Source organism: Lutra lutra, chromosome 1 (genome assembly GCF_902655055.1).
Source record: "Lutra lutra chromosome 1, mLutLut1.2, whole genome shotgun sequence".
Classification (NCBI taxonomy): domain Eukaryota; kingdom Metazoa; phylum Chordata; class Mammalia; order Carnivora; family Mustelidae; genus Lutra; species Lutra lutra.
This window is the reverse complement of record NC_062278.1, coordinates 162,443,170-162,453,527: the sequence shown is the minus strand read 5'-3', so window position 1 is coordinate 162,453,527 and position 10,358 is coordinate 162,443,170.

The window sequence follows — 10,358 nt, the reverse complement described above, 5'->3', positions numbered from 1 at the left end:
TCTAAAGTTTTGGACTTTGCTTGAAGAGAGTTGGCATATCTTTAGTTTCACTGTGAGAGCAACAATCAGTCACTGGGGTATCTAATAGGATATGTAAACTGGAAGCAAACTGAAATGAATGCTAATATATACATCCATATACATGTATGCATTGTATATACGGTATAATCATATATTAAACCCCATGGCTTTGGAAGAAAGTTCTGAACAGGTCTAATATAAAGTGACAAAGTATATTGCAAAGTAGAATATGTAGACTTTCAAATTGGAATTCAAAGTTTTGTGACATTTGTCAATATTTGCCAAACTTTTCAGTAGGTTCTTTGATGCCTGACTATTTGGGTATCAGAAAATCTTTTTCCCATATGGAAGCTTTACACATATTCCTAAGCCACATGGAATAGACACTTTGACTTGTATGCAAAAGATTTTTGGTCTTTGTAAAGTCATTACAATTTCTCTTGTGGTACAGATGATGCCATAAATAAATATATGTACACATGTTACATAAATTGCCTCATATGTTTTTGAGTATCTTACTTGCTCTTACTCATAAGAGGTAAATCACTGCATAGGCCCATACTTAAAGGAAGTGTGCACAGTGGGTTTCATCAAATATAATATTTTTCTTCTCTTTCTACCCTCATCCAATTCCAATAAGTATTTACCTACACTAATTCCTGTCAACTTAACCTGTACTGGTTATTCTTGTAAAAAAGAAATGTTAAAGAGTATTGAAAACATGGTATTTTTTCCTTCTAAAATTTTGTCTTTTTTTAATGTAAGCTAAAAAGAAAAGATAATCATTCTTTTAGAAACTTAGCCAAATGCATCTTCAGGTCTTCCTCTGTTATAATATATATTTTTAGTATGTCCTTCATACTAAATCTCTAATAGTATTCATTTCACAGGATTTTGTGCTCAGAAAGGAAAATAAAGGAGACCTTGAGATTATAATAACATTGACTAGTATTAAATGTGAGAATTTGATACCCAAAAAGGATAGCATTTGTTCAAGTTTACTTTGGTTTTAAAAATTAATATTTATTTATTTGAGTAATAAAGTCATAAACCTAATTCATTCTTATACTTTTAAGTTCAACAGGCAAAATTTATTACTCCATTTGTAACTCAAAAAATATTAACAATCACTTCTAAGGAGACTGAGATTACTTATAAACATGTTAAAAAGTTAGTTTAGGGCACCTGAGTGGCTCAGTCAGTTAAGCATCTGACTCTGGTTTTGGCTCAGGTGGTGATCTCAGGGCCGTGAGAAAGCCCCAAGGTGGGCTCTGCACCCAGCACGTCTGCCTGTACCTCTCCCTCTGCCTCTGCCCCTCCCCCTTGCTCTCAGGAACATGCACGCACACACACTGTCTCTTTCCCTCTCAAATAAATACATAAAATCTTTAAAAATTTTTTTAAAAGTTAGTTTAGATTTCTTTAAATATTTTTAATTGCATCTATAACTATTTGGATACTTAATTGTCCAATTTACAAAAATATTTAAAATCTTTCATATATTTAACTCTTCTATGCATAATAAATTAAACTTATAGACATGATGGACATCAAGTTCTCTTAAATATTCCAATATTGTGCAAAATCTTTGACCTTTGACTTTAAAACCACAAGTCTAAAATGATTATGCAGGCTACACATTTTGAATTAGAATCCTTATCTAATGTTATTTTAATGAGCGATGGTTGACATGAAGACTAATAACCAATAACCTTCCAGATTCATGGTAAGAATGTGCTTTGAAGATAGGTCAGGCCATATGATTTGTTTTGGCCAATAAAATAAGAGCAGAAGCAACATGTGTTGCTTTGAGGCCAGAAAACTTCAAGAGGCAGTGCTATATTTTCTTCCCCCAGAAACATTGATCAGCATTGCTCCAGATTGTGGTGACTCTACAGTGTCAGTCCCTGGTATTTTCCTGTCCTTCCTTTTGTAACAACACGGATGGAAACTGAGGGCATCATGTCAAGTGAAATTAGCCAGAAAAGAAAAATATCATGTGTTCTCTCTTATATTTGGAATCTGAAAAAGGCTTTCTACTTAGAGAGTAGAATGGTGGTTGCAAAGAGTTAGGTGCTGAGGAATATGGGGAGATGTTAGTCAAAGGGTACAAACTTCCAGGTAAAAGATGAATAGGTTCTGAGGATATAGCCACCCAGGCACCCCTAGAATGATTAAAGTTTTAAAGACTGATAATACCAAGTGAAAATGTGGATCTACAGGAAATCTCAAACATTATTGATGGGAATATAAAATAATGTCATTGCTTTTGAAAAAAAATATACTTTAAGTTATATGTAACACCTATACATGACCAAGTATTTCCAAAAATAATGAAGCTATATTTCCACCCAACATCTTCTATTTGAATTTTAAAAGAACTTTATTCAGAATAGCCCAAACTAAAAACAACCCAAGTGTTCATTAAATAGTTAATGGATTAACACAGTGTGGCATATTCACACAACAAAATACTACTCAATAGTAAAAGAATATGAACATAAGGGAATAATCTCTTATATATACAATATTGCAAATTAATTTTAAAGCATTATGCTAAGTAAAAGAAGCCAGGTACGAACACCAAATGTTATATGATTCCATAAACTACAGTGTAATGTGTAAAGAAAAACAATTATCTAAGGTCACTGAAGACTGAGCAAAGCAGGCATATGTTACAGGTAAGTCAACACTTGCTAGAAGAGAAAAATCCTAGGTAAGCTTCCTAGTTTTACCACTCAGAGCCTGAGGACAGACACCATTAGTACAATGTTGTGCAACTGCAATATGGATGTGATAAAACTTTTTTAATAGACTGATGAACCAAGAAGAGCAGAATCTGGGACAACTACATAGCTGAAAATTTAAGAGGGGGCAGAGTGGAGTGAGGGGAGGATTTCTGAAAAGAGAGATAAGGTAGAAACACCACATTATGCCTAAATATTTGGCTGAACTTGCCATGCACCACATGGAAAAAAATGTAGTTTGAGTTCTGTCAAACTGCACACTCAAAAAAAAAAAAAACAAAAAACAAAACACCACCACCACCAACAACAACAAAAAACCAGCAGCAACAACATTCTTTGAAGGTATATAACCTAATCCAGAATCTCTACAATGTATAATTCATACCCAGAACACAAATCCAAATTACACAAATTCCAATGAAATGGAAAAATGCCACACTCAAATAAGAAAACAATCAACAAAGACAAAAGTAGAGATGGATCAAGATGTTGGCATCAGAACAGATTTTAAACAAGCTACTATAATTATCTTCATGGATATGGAAATACATTGATGATGAATAAAAAGACAAATCTCAGCAAAGGAACAGAAGCTATAAGAATAAAAAATTAAAAAGTGAAAAATACAATCTGAAATAAAAATTTCACCTAACAGGATTAACAACATATTGAAGATAAAGTAAATGAACTTTAAGACAGATAAATAATAAATTAGATAAGAGAGACAATTAATTGCAAAAAATGAACAGACTCAGAAAAACTGCAACAATTGAAGATGGTCTAACATATATGCAGTGATAGTACCAGGAGAGAAAAAAAAATAAAGGGACAGAATAAATGGATGAAGAAATGTGGCTTATTTCTCAAATTTGGTGAAAAACAAAAACGTACAAATTCAAGCTCATTAGAACACAAGCATAGTAAATGCAAGGAAAATAGCATCTACACACATACAGTCAAATTTATGCTTCATTTGAAAGTTTTGAAAGCAGCCAGAGAAAAACAACATATTAAACAACATACAGAAGAACAAAATTTACTTGAGATCAGTCAAGGTAACTCTTCAATCTCCACGATGTAACACAGAGATGTCAGAAATACTAGAAATCATGTAGATATTTACTGAAGAAATAAGAGATTTATTGAGATGTCCAAATGAGGCTAATTACTTCAGTTGGTGTAGGCAGTGGAAAAAGCACTATATTTGGGGTAGAAGAGCTCAGTTAAGGTTCACATTGACCATCAAGTAGTGAGATTCTGAACAAGTTCCTTAGACTCTCTAACTCTCTAAGTCTAACCTGCTTATCTTTAAAATTGAAATAATTGCTCCACAAGGTCCTTGTGAAGATGACCTAAAAAAATAATCCACAAGAAGAGGTGCCTGGGTGGCTCAGTCTGTTAAAGTCGCTGCCTTCAGCTCAGGTGGGATCTCAGGGTCCTGGGACCAAGCCCTGCATTTGGATCTCTGCTCAGTGGGGAGTTGGCTTGTCCTTCTCCCTCTGCCCCTACCCTCGCTCCACCCTGCTTGTGTGCCCACACTCTCTCCCTCTCTCTCCCTCTCAAATAAACAAATGAAATTTTGAAAAAAAAGATGATCCATGTGAAAACGTCTGTTTTTAACATATACAAATTATAATATTTATAATATTTAGTTGAATCCAAATGATGTTTCATGTTTGAGTATTTCTTACAAAGATACGCTATTTAATTTCTGCAGAAATGCCATAATTTTGGTACCATTTTTCTGTATCAATGGTTTATGGACTAAAAATAATTGTCCAGGGACGCCTGGGTGGCTCAGTTGGTTAAGCGGCTGCCTTCGGCTCAGGTCATGATCCCAGAGTCCTGGGATCGAGTCCCGCATCGGGCTCCTTGCTCAGCGGGGAGCCTGCTTCTCCCTCTGCCTCTGCCTACCACTCTGCCTGTGCTCATGCTCGCTCCCTCTCTCTCTCTTTCTAACAAATAAATGAAATCTTTAAAAAAAAAATAATTGTCCAATATAAAGGCAAATTACCTGTTGACATCTGCAAAATGACTTAAATCTTTAAAATCTTGTCCATATGTCCTCTCACTCCCCAGCATGGTGACAGAAATTTTAATTAATGCTTCTAGTTATTGATTTTCTACAACTGACCATCCTCCAGAATTTCCTTACATGGACTTTAAAAAATAATTCTTATATTAAGATTTCTAATAAATTGAAATTAATTTTCCTTAAAATTATTTGAGAATTTTATTTTGCATTTGCCATTCACTCCATCTCATTAAACATCACTATCTAATATCTACCTCCAAATAGCTAATAGCATTTTTAACATTTATACCACAATAAACTTTGATGGTTTAATAGTTGTAAAAGTATACTGCGATGTTTAGCTATACTGCTATTGCATATAAAATCAGGACTTGGTAAAGCATATCAAATTTATACAAATGTACATTTTTTTAATTAATTTTTTATTTTTTCAGCATAACAGTATTCATTATTTTTGCACCACACCCAGTGCTCCATGCAATCCGTGCCCTCTACAATACCCACCACCTGGTGCCCCCAACCTCCCACCCCCCACCCCTTCAAAATTCTCAGATCGTTTTTCAGAGTCCATAGTCTCTCATGGTTCACCTCCCCTTCCAATTTCCCTCAACTCCCTTCTCCTCTCCATCTCCCCTTGTCCTCCATGCTAACAAATGTACATTTTTTATCTAGCAAGATTCAATTTTTCTGAGGTAGGCTGTTTTATATAGAAATATCTCAAACAAATAGGAATATGTTTCTTCTTTTATAGATTAATACTTCCAAAAAGAGATACCTTATTATTTTTTTAAAGATTTTATTTATTTGACAGAGAGAAATCACAATTAGGCAGAGAGGCAGGCAGAGAGAGAGAGAGGAGGAAGCAGGCTTCCTGCTGAGCAGAAAGCCCGATGTGGGGCTCGAACCCAGGACCTGGGATCATGACCTGAGCCGAAGGCAGCGGCTTAACCCACTGAGCCACCCAGGCGCCCCAAAAGAGATACCTTATTTGACAAAGTTTCTGAAACAAACTATGACCTCCTAAACAACTGAAGTGGTTGAAAAGACAAAATGTTACTAAATCACCAACAATACTATGTTTTTATTTGCTGGAATCTGGAGATTAATAAAAAATACTCTCTATTCTAAGCCATGTTAGGTTGGAATTATTATCTAATACTGTGAAGAAAATTTTCATTAAGTCATGGATTTTTATGTGTGAAGTACAAGCAGAGAATTATCTTTAGGAAATGGGAGAAAATTGCAACTATTTTTCAAATGTAACCTTGACATTTTGAAAAGTGCAGTCATGGATCTGTCCCCATGGAGACAAATATTTTATCCTTCATTTCTGCTCCAAAATTCAGCACATCATAGCCAGATCTGATCTAGGCTCCATGATCTGTCTTAGGAGGGTTATATGCTTATAAAGATATGTCCCAATGAACAGCAAAAATTCACTGAATGTTTCTGTTCTCCACCCTTTCAACTGATACTGACAGTCATCCTTTTTTTTTTAACCTCAGGTTTTTCAAGATAAAAATCAGTTTTTATGCAGTAAAATAGATGATTCAGTCAAAAGAAAAAGTTTGTGAGAACTTCAAAGCAACCACAATCCTTGGGACTAAGAATTAGACCCTATGGCCCCATTCTCCCAGTAAGACACACTTACGGAAATCCACATTACTTAAACATCCAGAGTTTGCCTTCATTTTACCCCTTATTAATGATAAAGAGAAGAAAGGTTTAGAGTCACTAAAATCCACCGCCACGTAGGTCACTATTTTCTTTTTTTTCTCCTCTTTGCATTGAGATAATATATACAAAAGTGCTTTACCTGGTACCTAAAATAAATTAGTTATACAACAATGTGTTCATTTTGGTATTTTAATTGTTTTGTTTCATTCATTTTTCCCTTTATACCTTGAAAAGATACTAATTAAGAAATTTTAATCAATACAGTCAAACAGCAGACATCCTGTTTATTATCTGCAGAACTTTCTAAATCTCTAGAACAAAAACAAAACTTTTTAATGAATCTCATCATTGGCAAGTTCTTACTGGTAATTTCATACGTGTGACTCATTAAAATTTTGCCTCTGTGTATGCTGAGGAATAGGAGAACTTAGATTTTTGTCACTATGCCAATGTGCTTGACTTAAGCATTATCTCTTCTTATATTTCAATGTTGTTGTCTACCATGGGGTCTGAGGACCTGGCCTTTGAAAGCACTATAGAACTTGCTTTCAATGCAAACACAGTAATTTCACTTCAACACCATATCACAATATATCTAAACAGCAAAATCACATAGTTAACCCAATCTAATTCAATCACTTACTCATTTCAGGGTTTTATTTTTTCTTAATTGCTTTATATTTGTACTGTCCACATGGAATTTTGCCTTTATGTACCTCCATTTCCATAGTAGTCATATTAAACATTATGAACACAGTTCACTTACAAAGGCAAAAACTTTGTGATAATTCATTTCATGCATTACTGTTTTTAACCCAATTGATTTTCCTCATGGAAAATTTTAACACATAAAATTACATAGTGCCTTTGTTTGTTTACTTACTTGCCATCTCTCTTCTACACTAGAATATAAAGTTTAGGAGGGCAGGAACTGTATTTCTTTGCTGCTATATCCTCATTGAATACAGTACCTAGCACACATCAGATGTACAATAAAGATTTGTTGGATGAAAGAGCAAATAAACAAAAGCACAGTGAATATCTGTCTGTACTTGTTCAATCTTATGGAGGGTCAAAAATTTACACTATTAGGTGGGACAATATGGCTCCAATGGAATGGAATTGAGTATTTTGCTTCTCTTAGGTCAGTTAGGCTCTGTTAAAGGACCAGAAGGCTAGGGTGTGGTTAAATCCCCTAAATAAGAAATATATTAAGAACTGACATTATTATTTGTAATCTCAAGGACTCCAAATTCTGCTGATTTCTTCCATTTGTATCTTCCTTTCCCCAAATTATTTTATAGGGATCTGTCTGATCTATTGATCAGAGATCAACAGTCTATGTCAGAAATATCCTAATAGAATCTGTATTCTTAATATTTCTAATAATGTTCTAAAAATAAAACCAAAACGAATGTACTCATAAACATCATTTGAGAATCATAAATTTATGACCTTTCTCTGTTCACATAATATGTACACATACATGTATACTATATACTCATATTCTTTTTTTTATAATTTTTTATTTTTTCAGCATAACAGTATTCATTATTTTTGCACCACACCCAGTGCTCCATGCAATCCGTGCCCTCTAAAATACCCACCACCTGGTGCCCCCAACCTCCCACCCCCCCACCCCTTCAAAATTCTCAGACCGTTTTTCAGAGTCCATAGTCTCTCATGGTTCACCTCCCCTTCCAATTTCCCTCAACTCCCTTCTCCTCTCCATCTCCCCTTGTCCTCCATGCTATTTGTTATGCTCCACAATTAAGTGAAACCATATGATAATTGACTCTCTCTGCTTGACTTATTTCACTCAGCATAATCTCTTCCAGGCCCGTCCATGTTGCTACAAAACTTGGGTATTCATCCTTTCTTTTTTTTTTTTTTACAGCTTTATAAACATATATTTTTATCCCCAGGGGTATAGGTCTGCGAATCGCCAGGTTTACACACTTCACAGCACTCACCATAGCACATACCCTCCCCAATATCCATAACCCCACCCCCCTCTTCCAACCCCCTCCCCCCATCAACCCTCAGTTTGTTTTGTGAGATTAAGAGTCACTTATGGTTTGTCTCCCTCCCAATCCCATCTTGTTTCATTTACTCTTCTCCTACCCCCTCAACCCCCCATGTTGCATCTCCTCTCCCTCATATCAGGGAGATCATATGATAGTTGTCTTTCTCCGATTGACTTATTTCGCTAAGCATGATACCCTCTAGTTCCATCCACGTCATCACAAATGGCAAGATTTCATTTCTTTTGATGGCTGCATAGTATTCCATTGTGTATATATACCACATCTTCTTTATCCATTCGTCTGTTGATGGACATCTAGGTTCTTTCCATAGTTTGGCTATTGTAGACATTGCTGCTATAAACATTCGGGTGCACGTGCCCCTTCGGATCACTACGTTTGTATCTTTAGGGTAAATACCCAGCATATATACTCATATTCTTACAAAAACAAGAATATAAAATGCATATACAAATTGAGAAATAAACCAGGAAAATAGTTTACAAAGAAGGAATTGTTCATATCAATTAAAATTGTACAGGTTTTCATAAATTTCTAGTTGGCCTATTAGCAAATTGGAGGGTTTTTTGAATGGCTAATTATCTCCTTAGGAAGTATATATCTCTTCTAGCCTCCAAAGGTGTCAGACAGGGTCAAAACAGGGAATATTATTAGTTGAATGGTATTAACGAGTTCTGAGTTCCAAGGTTGGAAAATAAACTAGAGAGCTCTAAATGTGGAATTCCTGAAAAGTCAGAGAAACAAGTTCAACAAAAGCTCAACTGGCAAGGGATGGGATGTCTTAAAATTTGTTTCATTGCATATATGATGTCTTTAAATATTCAGGTTTTGTTGTGCTAAAAAAGTTCCCTTTTATGCCTAGTGTTTTAAAAGTTTGTAATCATTGAAAATACTGAACTTTATAAATGTTGTTATGGGGACTATGGGTGCCTTGGTAGGTTAAGCATCTATCTGCCTTTGGCTCAGGTCATGATTTGGGAGTCTTGGGATGGAGCCCCACATAGGGCTCCTTGCTCAAGGAGTCTGCTTCTCCTTCTCCTCTGCCCCTCTCCCCACTTGTGCTTTCTTTCTCTCTCTCAAATAAAATATTTTTAAAACATTATGACATCTACCAAGATACATATATTTTTTTTTAGCATAGTGACACATTGCCCGATATTCAAATGATAAATCATCCTTGAATATTTGGATTGGATCTTTCTGTAATGTAATGTAATGTAATGTGTTACTGTATTTTACATAGTAAACATACTATTGAATTTATATTATTTTACTGACCTTTTCCTTTATTACAAGTTTTTGGATTACCTTTACACTGTTGGACTGATTTCATTGTATAGGCTATCTCAAATCATTTTTCGGATCAGGTGGGGTAAAAATAATCACACATTTATGGCACCAGAAGGGTAAACAGAAGAACAACTTTGACTCTCATGCTTCCATCAATGAGAAAATAGTTATATTTGTATATATACATAAATATACATATTTACGTCATTATGTACATATTTGTACCCATATGAGATGTTACAATCAGTATATTGAGCAGTGATTCTTTTTTTTAAAGGTTTTATTTATTTATTTGACAGAGATCACAAGTAGGCAGAAAGGCAGGCAGAGACAGAGGGGGAAGCAGGCTCCCCACTGAGCAGAGAGCCCCATGCAAGGCTTGATTCCAGGACCCTGAGATCATGACCCAAGCCGAAGGCAGAGGCTTTAACCCACTGTGCCACTCAGGCACCCCGAGTTTGGTATAATTTCTAGTTCAAATTTAATTTCTAACTCTATTAAAATATCAAACAATCAGGATAACACAAGAAGTAAAAATGGTAC